This window comes from Leptonychotes weddellii, chromosome 15 (assembly GCF_054177405.1).
Source record: "Leptonychotes weddellii isolate Sample4059 chromosome 15, ASM5417740v2, whole genome shotgun sequence".
Classification (NCBI taxonomy): Eukaryota; Metazoa; Chordata; class Mammalia; order Carnivora; family Phocidae; genus Leptonychotes; species Leptonychotes weddellii.
In genome coordinates, this window is record NC_138383.1 from 35,980,136 (window position 1) to 35,999,572 (window position 19,437).

Consider the following 19,437-nt stretch of genomic DNA (forward strand, 5'->3'; position numbering starts at 1 on the left):
GCTCCCCAGTGAGCAGGGAGCCTGATGCGGGACTTGATCCCAGGCTCCTGGGATCATGACCTGAACCGAAGGCAGATGCTTAACCGACGGAGCCACCCAGGCGTCCCATACCATTCTTTTTTAAAGAGTGAGTTGCAATTCCTCAAGTAAAGCAGCTATATTGGAATTTTTTTTCTGTGATAAAGCATATACATGTTTTTATGGGGAGAGGTTATATGCTTTCAACATATTCTCAAAGGGTTCTGGGACCCAAAGAAGATTCAAGAGCCTAAGGACCTCACAAGGCTGGCTACCGACCACCCAGACCGTTAACTCAAACCACTCTTTCCGATGACACTTTCTTAGTAGCCCGTGTTCAGCAGACATCTTCCCAACGCTATGTGACCTTGGACAAGTTACTAAACTTCTCTGTTCCTAAAGTCCCTGATTTGTAAATGAGGATAACAACCCCGCCCACCTCACAGGGCTCTTGTGAACATGAAATAAGTAAATGCACGGGAAGTGCTTAGAACAGAAGCTGGTACATAATCATTGCTACATAAGAGATGGCTGTTATTACTAATATTTTTATTAATATTATTTGTTGGACCTCTGGGGGAACCTAGAGAATGTCCGCATGGATATCTGGCTCCCTTATGACTGGCTCACTTAAGCGATGCCCATTTCTGAGAAGTGTTTTTTTTCTAGAGCAAAGCCAATACTTAGAGCCAAAAACCGAGAAAAAAAATTAGCCAAAGAGCTGAATCACTTGTCTCACCCAGACAGGGGAAACCCCATGCCCGCCATGCTCAGAACTGATCCAGTTGCCTCAGAATGCACTGGTTTACTAAACTGGGGAAGTTAGGAAGCTCTCTTCCTGTCCTTTGACTTGACAGTGGCTTACTGTCCCTCCAGTAAGGGGACAGCCCAGCCCTGTTTCACAACGCCAACTCATGCCCCCTGCTGGTCATAAAACAGCACGCTGTCCTACGCATCATCCCTGCCATTCACTTGGCACCCTGGAAGAAACCTATGCCTCCCAAAGGGCACATAGTTGGAATCTGAGCTGACTTCACTGAGCTGTCTCCCAAGAGGAAACTTTCTCATTAAAAGGGATGGAAGCAGGAGATGGAATGGCTGCACTCAATTCTGTACCTACCTCCTGTGAGCTATGTTGGTTATTAATCCAGAGAAACTGGAAGCTCCCTCCCGCCCCCCAAATGGCCTACAGGAGTGATAGGGGCCACAGTGGTGTTATAAACACTTGTACCTGCAATGCAGATGTTGGCAGTCGGCTGTGAAAGAACCAGAGGAGAGAAGACAAGAAAACTAGCTCATTGAATCTCTTGCAAATGTGCTTCCGAAAAGCTGCCTCTGTGTACAAAGTCAAACATTGGAACCAGGCCAGTTTGTCTGCTGGTTCAGGAGGGAGAGCTCCAGGCAAGGATATTTGCCCTTGGGCAGGAACCACTCTTCTACAGACGCTGACTCTGGCTTTCTGCCACCACCCCGGGAAGTCCACGCTCCAGGCAGAAATGCCAAAATGGGCACATACTTCGGGAATTTCCAATAGCTGAAGCTCCTGCTCAGTCCATGAGGTCCGTGCTGTTCTTTGTGTCTCCTTTGGTCAAGACTCTCTTGGTTATTTCACTTTCTCTTTTGACGCATCACAAGGGGGCAAATACAGTATTGCGCAACCAGTGGGGGGGGAGGCGTGGGAGTTTTCTGGTGGTTTGCTGAAGCTGGCTTGTTTGTATCACTTGTGTTGGCTATGTCTCTAAAGTCCATCTTTTTAGAAGTCAACTCATTATGAGCAACCACCTCACATCCCTGAACCAAAGTTAAAAATAAATGTGACATGGGATCAGACTTTGATGCGGGAGCTTCAATATGAGTTAACTGCTCTCCTCAAAAGAGCCATCATTGATCTGTGCTTTCATGATTTCGTGGCAAGACCATTTTCGCTCTTGCAAAATCATGGTCGAAGACGTCTTTGAGCAACTGGTCTCAAGTCCCTTGCATGAGGCTCTACAAAATCTAATTTTCCAACCATGAAATGCCAGGAGAATGTTTGCTCCTCCAAACAAAATCATTTGTAGCTGTTACTGCTTCTTTCCTTCTCCTTCTTCAAATGATAATAAAACTCACGTGGCCTACCTACCATTTCTATTTTTGCCTTGGGTGCTAGGAAGCTCAGAGTTAAAGTTCCTGCTCAAACTATTTTATCCACATTCCTGATAGAATATTTCCTACTTTGCTATAACCAGCTTCTAGTCTCTCTCTTGAAATTCCTCATTTTCACTGTGTTTAAAATTATAAAAACCCCCGCATGTCCTTTTTTTTTAATAAAGAGGCAGGATAAAATTAGTTAATTAAATCTGACTTTGGGGGTAAGCTCCCATGCCACTTAAAATAGAATTGAACACCTCATGTTCAGTGAAGCTTGGTGACTGCTATTGTTCAGAAAGAATTAGCTCTGGGTGGGGTTTGCGTTACTGATTTGAATCTGTTTTCTTGGAGCTGATTTGAATTGATTGGTGAGGCTGAGGGACAGTCACTTCCTACACTCTTTTGTCTGAAAGGATTGTGTTTTGCATCACAGCCCAGGGCGGCAAGCCGGTGCAGAGGCTCAAAACAATCTTTTCTGCTCTTGGCAAAGTCCTTCTCACAGCTATACGCATCCATGTTCTTATCTTTCAGCCAAACCTTGCTACAAGTAACAGCTCTGCGAAAATCTCAATAGAACAAAAGGTGTCCAAGCCCTGGGAATTAAAAGAGGTCCACTTCTTAAAACAATCGTCAACTAGGGGCGCCTGGGTGGCTCAGTTGATTAAGCGACTGCCTTCGGCTCAGGTCATGATCCTGGAGTCCCGGGATCGAGTCCCACATCGGGCTCCTTGCTCGGCGGGGGGTCTGCTTCTCCCTCTGATCCCCTTCCCTCTCGTGCTCTCTGCCTCTCATTCTCTCTCTCAAATAAATAAATAAAATCTTTAAAAAAAAAAATCGTCAACTAACAAAGTAGCAGAACAGCTGAAATATTTGGACTGGGCTCAGGTTTGGCTACAGGGAGGTGGGACGGTTTCTGGTTCATGGAACGTGGGACGTGTTCCCAGCGTTGTCTTAGGGACCCGTTATTTACAAAACCGATCATGGCAATTCAATCAATTAGAACCCTCAGTTAATTGGAGTCTTATCCACCCCATTCCTAAATGTAGGTGCTCTGTTTTTTAACATAAAAAGCCACATTACAGGAAGTTACATTTATGTCTGAGAGGTAACAAAAGTACCAATATCCAGGGAATGTCCTTGACTTAACCCAAGTTCTTATATAGCTGTCTGTACCCATACTGCGAATAGCATTGCTGTACTGAGCCTGCAGGTGGTACGGCATCCTCAGTCCCTACAGGAAAAAGCATTTTCTTTCACTGTAATTTTAACAAGGGTTCAAAAGTGTGTCGACCAAAATAGAGTGGGTTTCCATTCAGTTAAACCTGAAAGGGCAAGATGTCATTGCCATCTCTTCCATGAGCACTTTGGCCAAGCTTTGTGAAAATGCTTCCTTTCCAAATGCCTCTCCTTGAGGCATTAAAAAACAACAACTAGGGCGCCTGGGTGGCTCAGTTGGTTAAGCGACTGCCTTCGGCTCAGGTCATGATCCTGGAGTCCCGGGATCGAGTCCCGCATCGGGCTCCCTGCTCGGCGGGGAGTCGGCTTCTCCCTCTGACCCTCACCCCTCTCATGCTCTCTCTCTCAAATAAATAAATAAAATCTTTAAAAACAACAACAACTAAAACAAAAACAAAACCCAGGAACCTCCTGTGTGGCCCGAAGGGTTCAATTCCTTAAGGAAGTAATTACGTCCTTCTAGTCAAAGTTACCGGGTATGTGTGTGGATGAAGACAGACAGGTACCCACATAGCACTGCTCTTCATCTCTGCAGAAGACACGTGGGCTGATGGTCCTGGGGCCCCTGCGTGGCAGCCAACAACCGCTATCAACCCGCGGTGCCCAGAAGACACAGCAGCTCCAACCTCCCACACCAATGTTCGCTGCTCACCTACTATGTGCCAGGCTGGGAAAACAACCATGAATAAAGCGCTGTCCTAGCAGAGCCCACAGTCTAAAGGGACAGGCAGACACACAAACAGACTCCTAGGGGCACCTGGGTGGCTCAGTCGTTGGGCATCTGCCTTCGGTTTGGGTCATGATCCCAGGGTCCTGGGATCGAGCCCCTCGTCGGGCTCTCCACTCAGTGGGAAGCCAGCTTCCCCCTCTCCTGCTCTCCCTGCTTGTGTTCCCTCTCTTGCTGTGTCTCTGTCAAATACATAAATAAAATCTTTAAAAAAAAAAAAAAAAAAACCAGACTCCTATCTTAGCAGGAAAGTGCTCTGACCAAGATGGGTCCTGGTATGGTGTGAGCACCAACAGTGTGGGGCCATCCTCCTGCTCGGCCTGCAACTGGGGGTCAGGAAGGCCTCTTGGAGGCAGAGACTTCGGATTGAGGCTTAAATGCACCACAGCAAAGCGCTGAGGCACACGGGCTCTGGAGGCAGGGGAGGTGGGTTCAAACCCTACCTCTACCACTTTTTAACCATGTGACCTTGGGCGTGTTACTTAGCCTAAGTTCTCATTTCCTCATCCATAAAATAGTAGCAGCGTCCACCTTACAGTGTTGTTAGAGGATGAAATTATAGAATCCACAAAGGCGGCTAACACAGTGCCCAGCACATAGTAGGAACTCGTAAATATCAGGTAGTCACGCGTTTGGCAAGGATTTAGTAAGCGCTCACTACATGCCAGGCACTGTAATCGGTGCCTGGGATAGAATGGCAGGCAAAACACAGAAAAGGGGTGCCTGGGTGGCTCAGTTGGTTAAGCGACTGCCTTCGGCTCAGGTCATGATCTCAGGGTCCTGGGATCGAGCCCCACATCGGGCTCCCTGCTTGGCAGGAAGCCTGCTTCTCCCTCTCCAACTCCCCCTGCTTGTGTTCCCTCTCTCACTGTCAAATAAATAAATAAAGAAAAAATCTAAAAACAAAACAAAACACAGAAAAATCCCTGCCTTCTTGCTTATACTGGTGTGGACACTTGGGTGAAAAGGAAACAAATCAGGGGGCACATAGTCTGTCAGGAGTGGGTAAGTCCATGAAGGAACACAAAGCAGGGCAGAGCATTGCGAGTGTGGAGGGCTGCAGTTTTTTTTAAATCAGGGGACCAGGCAGGTTTTCACTGAGCAGGTGACAACTGAACAAGAAAGAGGGAGGCGAGGGAGAAAATCATGCTGCTGTCAGAGGGGAGGGGGCGAGTGACCATGCCAGCAGAAGAGACAGCAAATGCAAAGGTCCTGTTGGGATGGGCCTGGCTACGTCAGGACAGAGCAAGGACAGTGTGGTTGGAGCAGAGGGACAGGGAGAGTACTCTCTAGGAGACGGTGTGAGAGGTCATGGGGGCCAGACCACACGGGGCTCCTGGTCCATTTTAAGAACACTGGCTCTTCTCTGAGAAACACAAGGAGTCACTGGAGGGCCTTGAGCTGATGATCTGACTTACGTTTTAAAAGAATCAACCTGGCCACTGAAGTCAAGAATAAATTATTAGGGAGGGGGACAAGGACCAAAGTGAGGAGACGAGTTAGGAGGCTACTAAAATCGTGCAGGTGACAGATGGTGGTGGCTTGGACCAAGGGGCAGCCGAGGAGGTGATGAGAAGTACTCAGATTCTAGATATATTTTGAACGTAGAGCTAACAAGATATGCTAATGAACTGATTAGATGCGGGGTATGAGAGAAAGAGGAGTAAAGAGCCACCCCAAGGGTTTGGGCCTGAGCAACCGGAAAGGTGAAGGTGCTTGTATTTGAGAAGGAGAACATGGTAGGCAGGTCAGGAGTAGGGAGACGAGGAGGTCAGATTTGAGAACCCCCTTAGTGGTGAGGAGGAAATGCCATCCAGGTGAGTACAGTGTGCTGGAAGGCAAGTGAAGGAAGTGTTGAGGGTCGGAGGGAGGGAGGGAGGGATTGACCCTGCCAAATGTTGCCATGGGTCAGCTAAGATAGGGACTGAGAACTGAGCATTGCATTTAGCAACACAGAATTCATTGATGACCTTGACGAGTACACCACTAATTATTAAAGGTTGCAGGCACTGCACCAAGCATTGGAAATTCCGATTGTGGGATGTGGAAGATGTTGGAATGAAAAGCAAGCTCTTCACTCCAGCTTCTGCTGCTGTCTTAAGAATCACAGTGGCGAGACTTATCCAGGCCTGCAACACCGTGGATACTGAGTATCCCGTTGTTGATACCAACGAGTCCATTTGTATGAACACAGGTAGCTGCTGGGAGTTCAAAAGCAGGATTCCAAGTTCCCAGCCAATCCACTGGCTCCTAGAACACATCCTGAACACCAACCAGCCAACCAACCAACCAACCAACCAACCAAAATAGCTCAGAAGCAAAGCAAAATAGTAGCGGAGAGGCGGGAGCAGCGACATCACGAACGTGTTAGAGACATAATCTCTGCCACGTCCAGAAAGAAGCAATAAGAATCATTAAGTCAGTTCCTTTAGGGCAGGACCGCTCTGCTTCATAGCTGTACCCTGTGCCTGTCCCCGAGCAGATGCACAGTAAATATTTGCTTGTTGACTGGCTGCCATGTATCCTGCACGGGATCTCATCAGATAATCACCACACCCTGCAATAGGACAGGTGCCAATGGGAGGCATACCAAAAAGACAATTCAAACACATGGGCAGAGTATGTTCTGGTGAATGTGGCCAGCACCGAGGAAGAGAGGAACACACCATGCAATTCACTTTGCAGTTGAGATGGTATGGAAGAGGGGAAAGAGGCTAGGGAGTAATGATGACACTTATCAGGTGTCGTGCACCTAAGGTCCAGGCGTGTTGCCACGTATCTGTAATTCTATCACAATGCTCCAAGGTGGGTAATATGATTCCCTAATCTACAGAGAAGGAAAATAAGGCTGAATGAGCCAAAGTAACTTATTCTAGACCAATGCACTGAACTCTGTATCTCAGACAGAGTACCTGGAAAAAATACAGTAAGATTGTTAAAGTAGAAGACAAACTATCATGCAGGAAGAAGTCGAATAAAATTAACCCCTTAAGCTTATGCAAGTACTGTGGCCAAACACTGTGAGTGGGCAGCAGGGTGTCACAAATAGAATATAGGTTTTGGAGTTGGATAAATTTGTATTTGACCCAGATTCACCATTTCCTCATTGTAAAGCTCTGGGCATTTCACCTTTGTTGAGTTTCAACTCCTCATCTGTAAAATGAAGTAATAATTACTTGGAAAGGGTGTTGTATTAAATAAAATGAGATGGTTTGCATGATTGTAGATAGGCAATATATGCTGTTTCCTTTCCCTTCACCTATCAGTCAAGGCAATAGGGGAGACAGAATTATTGTTCTGATGCTTTGCTTCGGTGGTTTTCAGACTGTCATCCCTGCCCAGCAGCATCTCCTGGGAACATGTTAGGAATGCAAATTCTCAGGCCCTGCCCACACCTCCTGCATCAGAAACTCTGGGGGTGGGGCCCAGCAGTCTGTTTCCAGGAGTCCTCCAGGCCATCCCAATTGCCCTCAAGTCTGAGAACCATGGCTCTATCTCATCCTCTCGGGCTGCAACAGAGCAGTGGAGAAAATCAGGGTGACTTGGCGAGATCACAAAGTTATTCACTGGAGACACCGTGTGAATGTGAGTCTCAGGCAGAATAGTGCTCTCACTGGGAATCATAATTACCAATAAAACACACACCTTTGTCATTTTGCATGGGGCAATAGGGGACTCTCTGCAACTGTGAGTTATACTGATAAGATTTAGAGACTTTCTTATCAGGCAGCTTCCCCATTCAGGTTTCTCTACCCGAATCCATGGGGAGGACAAATATGTTAACATGTATACATACATGATAAATGACCAGGCTCAAAGTAAATGGGATACATGTTATCAAGGAAATCCTCCTAATGCACCCACAGGGTGTCATTCCAGGACTAGGGGGACTTGGCCTAACACAGCTAATGGAAGAAGAGGGACACTTGGGCCTCTGTCACATGGGCCTGCAGTAGGCTTAGTATTGTACTCATTGAATCATAGCTCCTTGTGTCCCCGGGGAAAAGGTAGGGCAGATTAGGGGTGGCAGGAGCTGCTTTTCAAAATATGATAAATCTAGGTAAAATCACAAATACTGTCCTAGGTGTAGCAGGTTCTGGTCAATGGGCTCTTGAAGGTGCCCTGATGTGTAGCATCTGCTGATTTCTGCGGTGAAATTACTTCCACTATGGAAGATTTCCCATTACTAATAGTTGAACAGCCTGCTTGCAAAGTTTTTGAGTATTTAACCATCAGCCCTGGAAGACCGGTGTTAGCCGTCCTCAGTACACCGCTGTGACGTCTGCTGTGCGTGGGTCTAATTTTGACATGGCAAGTGCCACAGTATTTTATTTATAGTGCTTGTAAACCCTTTCAGGATATTTGTGATAAATCTTATGAGGAGGCAATTACACTGAAGGTGGTTTTGTGAATCCTGCCCAGTTCTCAGGAGATCAAATTTGCACACTGAATTTTCAGTAAAAACAGTTCTTATAACTAGAATCTCATATCACTGCACCTTTTTGACTAGCGCTTGTGAAAATGGAATCACCAATGTTATATTGAGTATTACATTGAATGGAATAGAATGTTAATAATAATATTGAAAAGACTATAAGTAGCAATAAATTCCTTCACTGATAATCTCTTCAGAAAAAATAAGTAATATTAGGGGAGCCTGGGTGGCTCAGTCATTAGCGTCTATCTTCGGCTCGGGTCATGATCCCAGGGTCCTGGGATCGAGCCCGGCATCAGGCTCCCTGCTCAGTGGGGAGCCTGCTTCTTCCACTCCCTCTACTCCTCTCCACAACCCCCCCGCCCCCGCTCACTCTCTCTCTCTCAAATAAATAAATAAAATCTTAAAAAAAAAAAGAAAATAAAAGAGGGGTGCCTGGGTAGCTCAGTCAGTTAAGCATCTGCCTCCGGCTCAGGTCATGATCCCAGGGTCCTGGGATCCCTGCTCAGTGGGGAGTCTGCTTCTCCCTCTGTCTGCCACTCCCCCTGCTTGTGCTCTCTGTCTCTCTCTAATAAATAAATAAAATCTTTAAAAAAAAGAAAAGAAAAAAATAAGTAATTTTATATATGTTTGTATTATTTTTAGAAGTTATATAAATATTAAATAAATAAAAAAAATTTTACATCACTTAAAATATTCAGGAGGTTTTATTTATTCTAATGTTGCTATTTATTGCTGAAACGAATTTTCACTGTATTGCGTTGTTGGCGTAAAGAAGCTTAGATAAAATGAATTAAATATTTTGAAATGAGGTGGTTGGCCATAATTACACAAAAAACAGGACGTTTCTAGAAAGAAGATCATGGTTTTATTTTTTGCCTGTGGTGTCAGGATAAAATAATATTTTCACTACCAAATTCGTTTTTTTTTTTAATCTTAAGTTATCCCAGGATTCTTCCAACCTCAGACAGTAGGATAAATTGAGCACACTGTTTTTTTTTTTTTTTAAGATTATTTATTTATTTGAGAGAGAGAGAGCACAAGCAGGGGGAGCGGCAGGCAGAGAGAGAGGGAGAAGCAGGCTCCCGCTGAGCAAGGAACCCAACATGGGGCTTGATCCCAGGACCTTGAGGTCATGACCTGAGCTGAAGGCAGACGCTTAACCAACTGAGCCACCCAAGTGCCCCAAGCACACTGTTTTAACAATATATAAATTCTTTTTTTTTTAAGATTATTTATTTATTTATTTGAGAAACAGAGAGAGAGCGAAAGAGAGCCCAAGCAGGGTGAGAGGGAGAGGGAGAAGCAGACTCCCCACTGAGCAGGGAGCCTGATGTAGGGCTCAATCTCGGGACTCCGAGATCATGACCTGAGCCGAAGGCAGATGCTTAACCACCTGAGCGACCCAGGCAACCCACATTATGTAAATTCTAATCTTAAAAATATCTACCTGTGAGGGCGCCTGGGTGGCTCAGTTGGTTAAGCAACTGCCTTCGGCTCAGGTCATGATCCTGGAGTCCCGGGATCAAGTCCCGCATCGGGCTCCCTGCTTGGCAGGGAGTCTGCTTCTCCCTCTGACCCTCCTCCCTCTCATGCTCTCTGTCTCTCATTCTCTCTCTCTCTCAAATAAATAAATAAAATCTTAAAAAAAAAAAAAATATCTACCTGTGTGGGAAGAGCATGGGTTGAGCCTCCAACCCTTGGTTTCAGCTCAAGTCATATTCTCAGGATCCTGGAACGAGCCCCTCATTGGGCTCCGCGAATGGCCTGGAGTCTGCTTGAGATTCTCTCTCTTGCTCTCTCCCTCTGCCCCTCCCACTCCTGCTCTCACTCACTCTAAAAAAAAAAAAAGAAAGAAAGAAAAGAAATATCTGTCTGTGTATTTATAAAGTTTATCTTCGATTCATTTCTTGTACAGCACTTAATATTTAAAGCAGTTTGTTACTGAAAAAATATAGTACTTAAAAGGGCGAGAATCCCATTTTTGAATTTTTTAAAAAGATTTTATTTATTTATTTGAGAGAGAGAGAAAGCACGTGAGAGCAGGGGGAGGAGCAGAGGGGGAGAGAGAAAGAATCTCAAGCAGAGTCTGCACTGAGTGGGGAGCCTGATGCAAGGCTTGATCTCATGGCCCTGAGATCAAGACCTGAGCTACCCAGGTGCCCCTCATTTTTTGAATTTTTACAAAGCTTAGAAATGCAGAATGTGGGTGCCTGGATGGCTCATTTGGTTGGGCGACTGCCTTCGGCTTGGTTCATGATCCTAGAGTCCCTGGATCGAGTCCTGCATCGGGCTCCCTGCTCGGCGGGGAGTCTGCTTCTCCCTCTGACCCTCCCCTCCTCTCATGTGCTCTCTCTCATTCTCTCTCTCTAAAATAAATAAATAAATAAAATCTTTTAAAAAAAAAAAGAAATGCAGAATGTTCTTCAATCTGCCTCTGTTTGTGTCCTGTTTAATACGTTTTGTCTTAATGAATTGGAAAATGCTCCTAAAAATATGAAGAAAATAAAATCACCTATTAGCTTTTTAAAAATATCAGTAGCAGGCCTCTACCTACAGATTTCCATTGAATTGGTCTTGGGTGGGACCCAGGTCTCAGAGTTCTGAAACCCCTCCCTCCAGATGATTCTAGTGTGTAGCCAGGAATAAAAACAGCTGCAAGTAATATGGGGTAGCAAGCAACTCCCAAGCCTAGAGCCCATTGCCCTTAGTCTCTGCATGAGAACATATGTTATTATACCATAATTCTAAAGTTGTTTCCTGTGTGATTGCCCCCAACAAGAGGCACTATCCCGGGATAGGACTGGCACCTCCTGCTAGAACGTAGCAGGGTTCTGTCTATAGTATACACTCAGGAGATGCTAAACAGGTGTCTGGTAACCAAATTTCTGTTCACGAAGACCTCCTTCGGGCTTGTCTTCAAATACCTGGCCACATTCGAAGGATCACAGCCATCTGTACACATTAAATGACAATCATCAAAAGGAAAGGTGGGGAGAAGTGGGGAGAAGATCCTACCAGGCTATGGATATAGAAGGCTCCAATAAGAATAACAACTCAAAATTCCCAGCCCCTTGTTCCTTAATGCCCATGTACTTCTGGAAGTTCCCTGGAGATTTTTCCTGTGTGTCCATAGTTAAATCCTTTCCTGCTGAGCCCTGGCTTCTTCACAAAATTATCACAGGGCACCACCATGGCCAATAGACACCACAATCTCCTGTCATAGCCATTGAAGTACTAAAGTTGCAGGGTTTTCTGGTGCAAAGAGGAAGAGAATCCCTCTTTGCAATAACCCCTCTTTGCATTACACTCCTTTGAGAGGGGGTCCCTAAACAGTTCAAGGGAAGCTGGGCAGGTATGCAAATTTGAGAGATCATCAGAGTCCCAGCTCTCTTTCCCTGCCTCAGTCATTCTTAAGGGCTCCTTCCTACCCATTCATCATCCATAGCTGTATCTTCTTCTTCCCTTAGGACAAGTTCTCGGGGAGGTTCCATCCTTCGTGTAAATAGGGTTCTGGAAAGTCATCCCATTCAGTCTTCGAACACATCTGAACCCCAGGTTGGATTCTAGCTGGTGTCACCACTCAAGTCACAGTCAATATATGCCAGTAACAGCTATTGATACCTAGAGGGCAAGGAAGGTGCCTCCAGAATCTAAAGACAAGAGGCCCCTCCATGAGGCATACTAGTCAAATTGACACTTAATGGAAGGGATTGGCCATCTGTAAAAGCAATATTCTGAAAGTAGGAGAAGGGAAGGGAGAGAAAATGAACATTTCTTGAGGACTAGCAGTTTTCCAAATATTTCATATATTTTGGCATTGAGTGCTCACAACACCTTCAGAGGTGGGTATAATCACCCCCATTTTACATGAAGAAACAGAAGCTCAGATCTCTCATGTGGCTTAGATTTTGATCTCAGATGTTTGGCAAGCACTGATCAATTTTCTGTCCCCATAGTTTTACCATTTCCAAAATGTCAAATGGACTCATTCAGCATACAGACTTGAGTCTGGCTTCTTTCACTTAGCATAAGGCATTTGACATTCATCCATGTTATTGGATGTATCAGGAATCCACTTGTTTTCATTGTGAAGTGGTATTTCATTGTATGGATGTGCCAAGTTTGTCTACATATTGTTCAATTAAGGACTATTTAGGTTGTTTCCAATTTGGGGCAGTTACGAATAACACAGCTATAATCATTCACATACAGGTTTTGTGTGATCATCATTATCATTTCTGTAGGAGGGAGACTTATGGGTCACATGCTGGATGTATGTTAACTTTATAAGGAACTGCCGAAATGATTTCTAAAGTGGCTGTAGCATTTTTGCATTGCCACCAGCAAGGTATAAGAATTCCAGTTACTTTACATCCTAGTCAGCAGTTGTATTGTCAATACTTTTTATTTTTTATTTATTTATTTATTTTTAAAGATTTTATTTATTTATTTGAGAGAGAGAGAATGAGAGACAGAGAGCATGAGAGGGAGGAGGGTCAGAGGGAGAAGCAGACTCCCTGCCGAGCAGGGAGCCCGATGCGGGACTCGATCCAGGGACTCCGGGATCATGACCTGAGCCGAAGGCAGTCGCTTAACCAACTGAGCCACCCCGGCGCCCCTGTCAATACTTTTTATTTTTATTTTATTTTTTATATTTTTTAAGTAGGCTCCACACCCAGAGCAGAGCCCAACATGGGCCCGAACTCACGACCCTGAGATCAAGACCTGTGCTGAAGGGCGCCTGGCAGTCGTTAAGCGTCTGCCTTCAGCTCAGGTCATGATCCCAGCGTCCTGGGATTGAGCCTCACTTCCAGCTCCCTGCTCCGCGGGAGGCCTGCTTCTCCCTCTCCCACTCCCCCTGCTTGTGTTCCTGCTCTTGCTGTCTCTCTCTCTGTCAAATAAATAAATAAAATCTTTAAAAAAAAAAAGACCTGTGCTGAGATCAAGAGTCAGCTGCTTAATTGACTGAGCCACCCAGACACCCCTATATTATCAATACTTTTTATTTTAGGCATTCTAAAAGATGGATAGTCATATAACACTGCGGTTTTGATCTGTATTTCATTAATTACTAATTAATGTACTTTTCATGTACTTATCCATATATCCTGCCATCCATATTTTTTGCCACTCATATATCTTCTTTGGTGAAGTAGCTGTTCAAGTCTTTGCCCTTTTAAAATTGTGTTGTTTGGGGCACCTGGGTGGCTCAGTCGTTAAGCGTCTGCCTTCGGCTCGGGTCATGATCTCAGGGTCCTGGGATCGAGTCCACATCGGGCTCCCTGCTCAGCAGGAAGTCTGCTTCTCCCTCTCCCACTCCCCCTGCTTGTGTTCCCTCTCTCACTGTGTCTCTGTCAAATAAATAAATAAAATCTTTAAAAAAATAAAATAAAATTGTGTTGTTAGCTTTGTTACTGTTGAGTTTTTAAGAGATCTTTATATACAAGTCATTTATCAGTTGTGCAGTCTGCAATGATTTTTCCCAAGTTTATGACTTGTCTTCCCATTTTGCTAACAGTGTCTTTTGAAGACGTCCAATTTACAATTTTTTTCCTTTTACAGATCATACTTTTGGTGTTGTATCTAAGAAGTCTTTGCCTAACTCAAAATCACAAAGATGGTTCTCTTATGATTTTTTCTAGAAGCTTTATAGTTCTAAGTTTTGCATTTTGGTTCCTGATCCATTTTAATTTTTGTAGATGATGAGGTCCAACTATTTGTATGTAGATGTCCATTTGCCCCCATACCGTATGTTGAAGACTCTTGTCAATTTTGATTTAACAGTTTTTCCCCTTGTAAATTTCACCTTTTCCACCACATGCCAGTGAGTCCTTCACTCATCTGTCCATCATCATTCACTTCCTCTTGCTTATTCGATTCCAACTATGCTGGTCCTCTTACTGTTCCTCTAACACACCTATTATGGACCTGCCTCAAGGTCTTTGCCATTCCCTTAGCCTGGAATGCTCTTCTTCCAAATAGCCACATAGCTCACTTCCTCATTTCATTCAGGTGTCTGCTCAAATATTACCTTATTTAAAAGACTTCCTGAAGACTCCCAATCCTACTACTTCTTTACCCTGCTTTATTTCTTTTCATAGCATGTATCACAATCTAACATATTATATATTTATAGTTTATGTATTTATTTACTGTATACTCCTTCCCCCAACCACCATCAGAATATTAAGCATTGCAAAAGTAGGAATTTTGTGTTTTATTCACTAATAGATTCCCAGGACCTAGAACAGTTCCTGCACATAGTTGATACTTAATAGTCATTGATCTTATTGAATAAATCCGAATAAGAAATATTTACTGAGTGTCTGTTAGGTACCAGGCACAGTGCTAAGCTCTGGAGATACAAGGAGGAACAAAACAGACATGGTCCCTGCCTTCCTGGAGCTCACAGATCAGCACGAAATACTGACATTAACTGAATAATCTCAGAAATGAAATGGCTGAATATCAGCCTTTTTAATAAATAGCTTCTGGGCCTTGAAGGAGAAATACACGGTGCTGGGGAGCTTATACCTAGTTGTAGAGAATTAGTCATGGAGGTCAGGGAAGGGTGTCCAAGAGGGAGTGGTGACTGAGCTGAGTGCTGAGGATTAAAAGTGGTTAACTAGGTGAGAAGGGAGAATGGGCCTTCTAAGCATCTGGCAACCATGTACAAAGATCATGTGAAGGGAAGGAGCTTGGTATGTTTGAGAAACTAAAGAAAGTTGGATGTGCCTGAGGGTAGTGAGTCAGGCAAGGAAAGAGGAAAGCAATGAGGCTCGGGGTCATGCAAGGTGCCTGGAAGGAGGTTGCTCTTTACCTAAGAGCAAAGGAAAGCCATTAGAGGTTGGTTCCACCTTTTTAACCACCTGATGTACAATGAATAGAATACACACTCAATTAAATATGCTTGCATATTGAAAACACTCTTTCACTTTGCTGATGGGAGTGTAAATTGATCCAACCTTTACACAGGGCAATTTCACCATATTGGTTCAAAATTACAAAGGTATTTACTTTTTCACCCAGCAATTCCCCTCTAGGAACATATCTTACAGATCGACTTGCCCATGTATGAAATGGCATTTATTCAGGGTTATTCACTGCAGTGTTATCTGTAATAGCAGAAGAATGGAAGCAAACCAGGTGTCTCTCAACAGGAGATCACAAAAAAGTCGTGATGCCTCCACACAGTGGACTACAACCAACCATAAAAAAGAAGAATGAGGGCTTTTATGCAATTTTTGAAAATATTCCAGGATTTATTATTAAGTTTTAAAAAAATGAAGGTTCAGGGCTGAGCTTATAAATGACTAACATTTATATGAATTAAAAAAAAAAAAAAACAGGCCCAGGGGGAAAAAATAGGTACAGCTTTTCTGTGTCCAGTATTTCTCTGGAAGGAGGTATAAGAAACTGGTACTGTTGCTTGCCTCCAGGCCTTCGGTGGGGGAGTGGGTTGGAGGGGGACTTTTACAGTGTACCTCTTGAATTTTGAACTACGCAAATATCTTACCTATTCTATAACTTAAAAAATTTACATGACAATTATTCATTGATTAAATGAATTAGGAAATTAATTTGCTAAACAAATGGCTTCTGATTAGTACTCCCCCGTACTATTAGAGGAAAAGGATTTAGGGAGTCCTGGCCCCTGTCCCACTCCCTGATTCCAGGCATGGTCCCCAATGGGAACCCACCAACAGAGGAGTCCTTGGGGCCTTTTGAGTGAGCAGTGGGGTGAAAATGTTTATTTCATTCAATTGGCATCAGGGCCCCCCTCTTTGCCCCTGAAACCAGGGTCTTGTGGCCCCACGGAGGCACATTCATTTGGGGCTTTCTTGAACTTGTTTAATTAGGTTCTTTGCTGAAAACCTGCACCATTCGTCTCTGAAGTGGCAACTAGCTTCCAGAGATGCAATCACCTCTCCACAGGAACTTTTATTAAAAAGGCTGATATTCATTCCGTGCTTTCCTACAAAAAATAAGCATCCAAAAGTATTTGCAATATCGGGGAAAGCAGCACAAAGTGGGTAAAGCCAGAATGTCTTGAGCTCCCCAACTGCCAAACCCAAAGACCTGGTCTGTGAGTTCTGATTAAATTCCAGTGGTTGACAGCGCAGGTACATGTCTCGGATCATTCGATTTCATCACCCTGGCTTGATAAGGAAGATGAAAGCGAGACCAACGGGTTTGCCTCCAGAAGGAGTTCCCTGTTTGTCTGGTGCTAATGAAGGAAAGCAGCTGTGAGCTCTGCCCTGGAGTCCCCTCTGGCAAGTTAAGACTTGGACCAGAAAGGTGGATCAGGGAGGGGAAGAATCATGGGAGGAGCAACAAAGAGAAAAGAATGAGGACAAGGCGGAGTGGGGATCCTTTTGTGCTGTAATGCATTAATTTCTCTAACAACCCTACGGAGAAAGGATTACTGTCCTCTGCCCTACCCCACTCTACAGATGAGGAAGATGAGGCTCAGAAAAGTGCAGTACCTTGCCTAAGATCTCACAGCTAGCAAGTGCCCAGGTCAAGTTATGAGCCCAGGCCTCTCTGATGCCATTCTCTTGCTTTTGAGGCAATTTTAATATATCAGAAGTACCCTCTTTTAAAATCAGAAATGGGGGGTGCCTGGGTGGCTCATTCGGTTGGGCATCTGCCTTCGGCTCGGGTCATGATTCCAGGGTCCTGGGATCGGGCCCCGGATCGGGCTCCCTGCTCGGCCGGGAGACTGCTTCTCCCTCTCCCACTCCCCCTTCTTGTGTTCCTTCTCTCGCTGTCTCTCTCTGTCAAATAAATAAATAAAATCTTTAAAATAAATAAATAAATAAAAATAAAGTTATAAAATCAGAAATGAACTACCATTAAAAACCTGTCCCATTTTGGGGGCACCTGGGTGGCTCAGTTGGTTGAGTGTCTGACTCTTGATTTTGGCTCAGATCATGATCTCAGGGTCTTGAGATAGAGCTCTTCATCTGGCTCTGCACTCAGCAGGCAGTCTGCTTGAGATTCTCTCTCTCCCTCTGCCCCTCTCCCACTCTCTCTCTCTCAAATAAATATATAGATCTTAAAAAAAAAAAATCTGTGCATTTTCATTTTCAATGTTGCATCTCAAAATGATATTTGGCATCTGTAAATTATTTCTATTCTAAAAACAAAGATGATGAATTCTTCCTTTTTTTTCCTTTTCCTTTCCCCAACATGAGCTGAATGGGGGAATCTCAAGTCCTTTTAACAGTCAAAAAGACAAAGAGGAGGCCAATGGTGTACAGAGCAACATGGCTAAGTTTTATTGTGACTACTGCGACCCATACCTCACCCTGGACTCTCCATCTGTGAGGAAGACCCACTGCAGCCATAGGAAACACAAAGAGAAGGTGAAAGACTACTATCAGAAATGATTGGAAGAGCAGGCTCAGGGCCTGATTGACAAAACAACCGCTACATTTCCACAAGGAAAGAGACCTCCTACTCCATTCTCTGCTCCTCCTCCTGCAGGGGCAACGATCCCATCTCCCCCCAGGACTCCCCCAGTCCTCCCTACCCTAGTATATGCCAGCACCCCCTATGGGGGCCCTCCTCCTCCTCGAATGATGCCAGTGGGACCGGCTCCTGGAGTGAGACTGCCTGTGGGAGGCCACTGTGCCATTGATACCTGGGCCCCCAGTGATGAGACCTCCCACCTGTCCCATGATGGTGCCCAGTTGGCCAGGAATGCCTCGACCAGACAGATAAGGAGAGAGGGGAGCCTCTTTAAATCATTTTATATTATTTGTTCTACTTCCGCAGGAGACCATGGTGCTATGACTCTGGGTGTTCTCTAACAGCAGGACAAGGAAGACTTGCTCCCCCTCCTTATCAGTGAGAGAATAGTTTTGGCAGAGGAGCAGTGGGACAAGAAAAAAATTTTATTTGCATTATGAAATGTGAAAATAAAATTGTCAACTGTTTTAGTTAAAAAAAACAAAAAACAAATGGCAAGATGGCAGAGGAGCAGGAGACCTGGATTTCGTCTGGTCTCAGAAATTCAGCTGGATGGGGATCAAACCATTCTGAACACCTACAAACTCAACAGGATATCGGAGAAAAGAATAGTAACAACTCTCTGAACAGAAAAGCGACCACTTTCTGGAAGGTAGGACGTGCGGAGAAGTGAATCCGAGGTGATATTCAGGAGGATAGACGGCGGGGGAGGGGGCCTCCATCAGCCGCTTCTGGCAAGTGATAGAGCCCCGGAGCACAAAATCGGAACTTTTAGAAGTCTGCTCCGCTGAGGGACCTGAGGGACGTTGCTCCGGTGGCTAGGCGGGGGGTGGAAACCTCGCGGGACAGTGTGGTCTCAGGACCCTCGGGGTCACAGAAAGACCGGGGGTGCCTGAGTGTGGCAGAGCTCCCAGGTATTGGAGCGGGGAAGCCGGCTGCAGAGACGGAGCCAAGGCGCGGGCTCTCAGCTTGGGGTTGCCATAAACCGTGATCCGCGGCACAGTCGGGCCACTGCTCCTCCAGCAATGACCCAACAAGTGGCAGATCCGGGGAGACTCACCTTCCTCCCCCGGGAGGAGGGGCGCAGGAGCGCACTGCAGGGATCTGCTGGGTTTGGAGACTCCACAGGGTGTTGGGTGCCAGAGATAGAAACGCTCGGTCACAGGCCGGGTGAGCACAGAGTGTGGCCGGAGACCAGGGAGACGGGAGTGACTGGCGGCTTTTCTCTGGGGGCGCACTGAGGAGCGGGCCGAGTTCTCGGCTCCTCCGAGGCAGAGATTGGGAGGCCACCATTTTCACTCTCGTTCTCCAAAGCTGTACGGAAAGCTCGCAGGGAACAAAAGCCCCAGAAAGCAAACCCGAGCCGATTACTTAGCCGGGAGGGGGCAAGGGCGGGGCAATTCCGCCTCCGGCA

General features: G+C 45.3%; 1 long non-coding RNA gene and 1 pseudogene across 1 annotated transcript in view; one reads left to right on the plus strand and one right to left on the minus strand.

Moving 5' to 3' along the window:
* LOC145717393 (uncharacterized) overlaps positions 1 to 19,437 on the minus strand; it is a 313,191-nt gene that overhangs the window by 95,021 nt on the left and 198,733 nt on the right. The window lies entirely within an intron of this gene.
* Positions 17,819 to 18,275, plus strand: LOC102742368 (U1 small nuclear ribonucleoprotein C pseudogene; annotated as a pseudogene).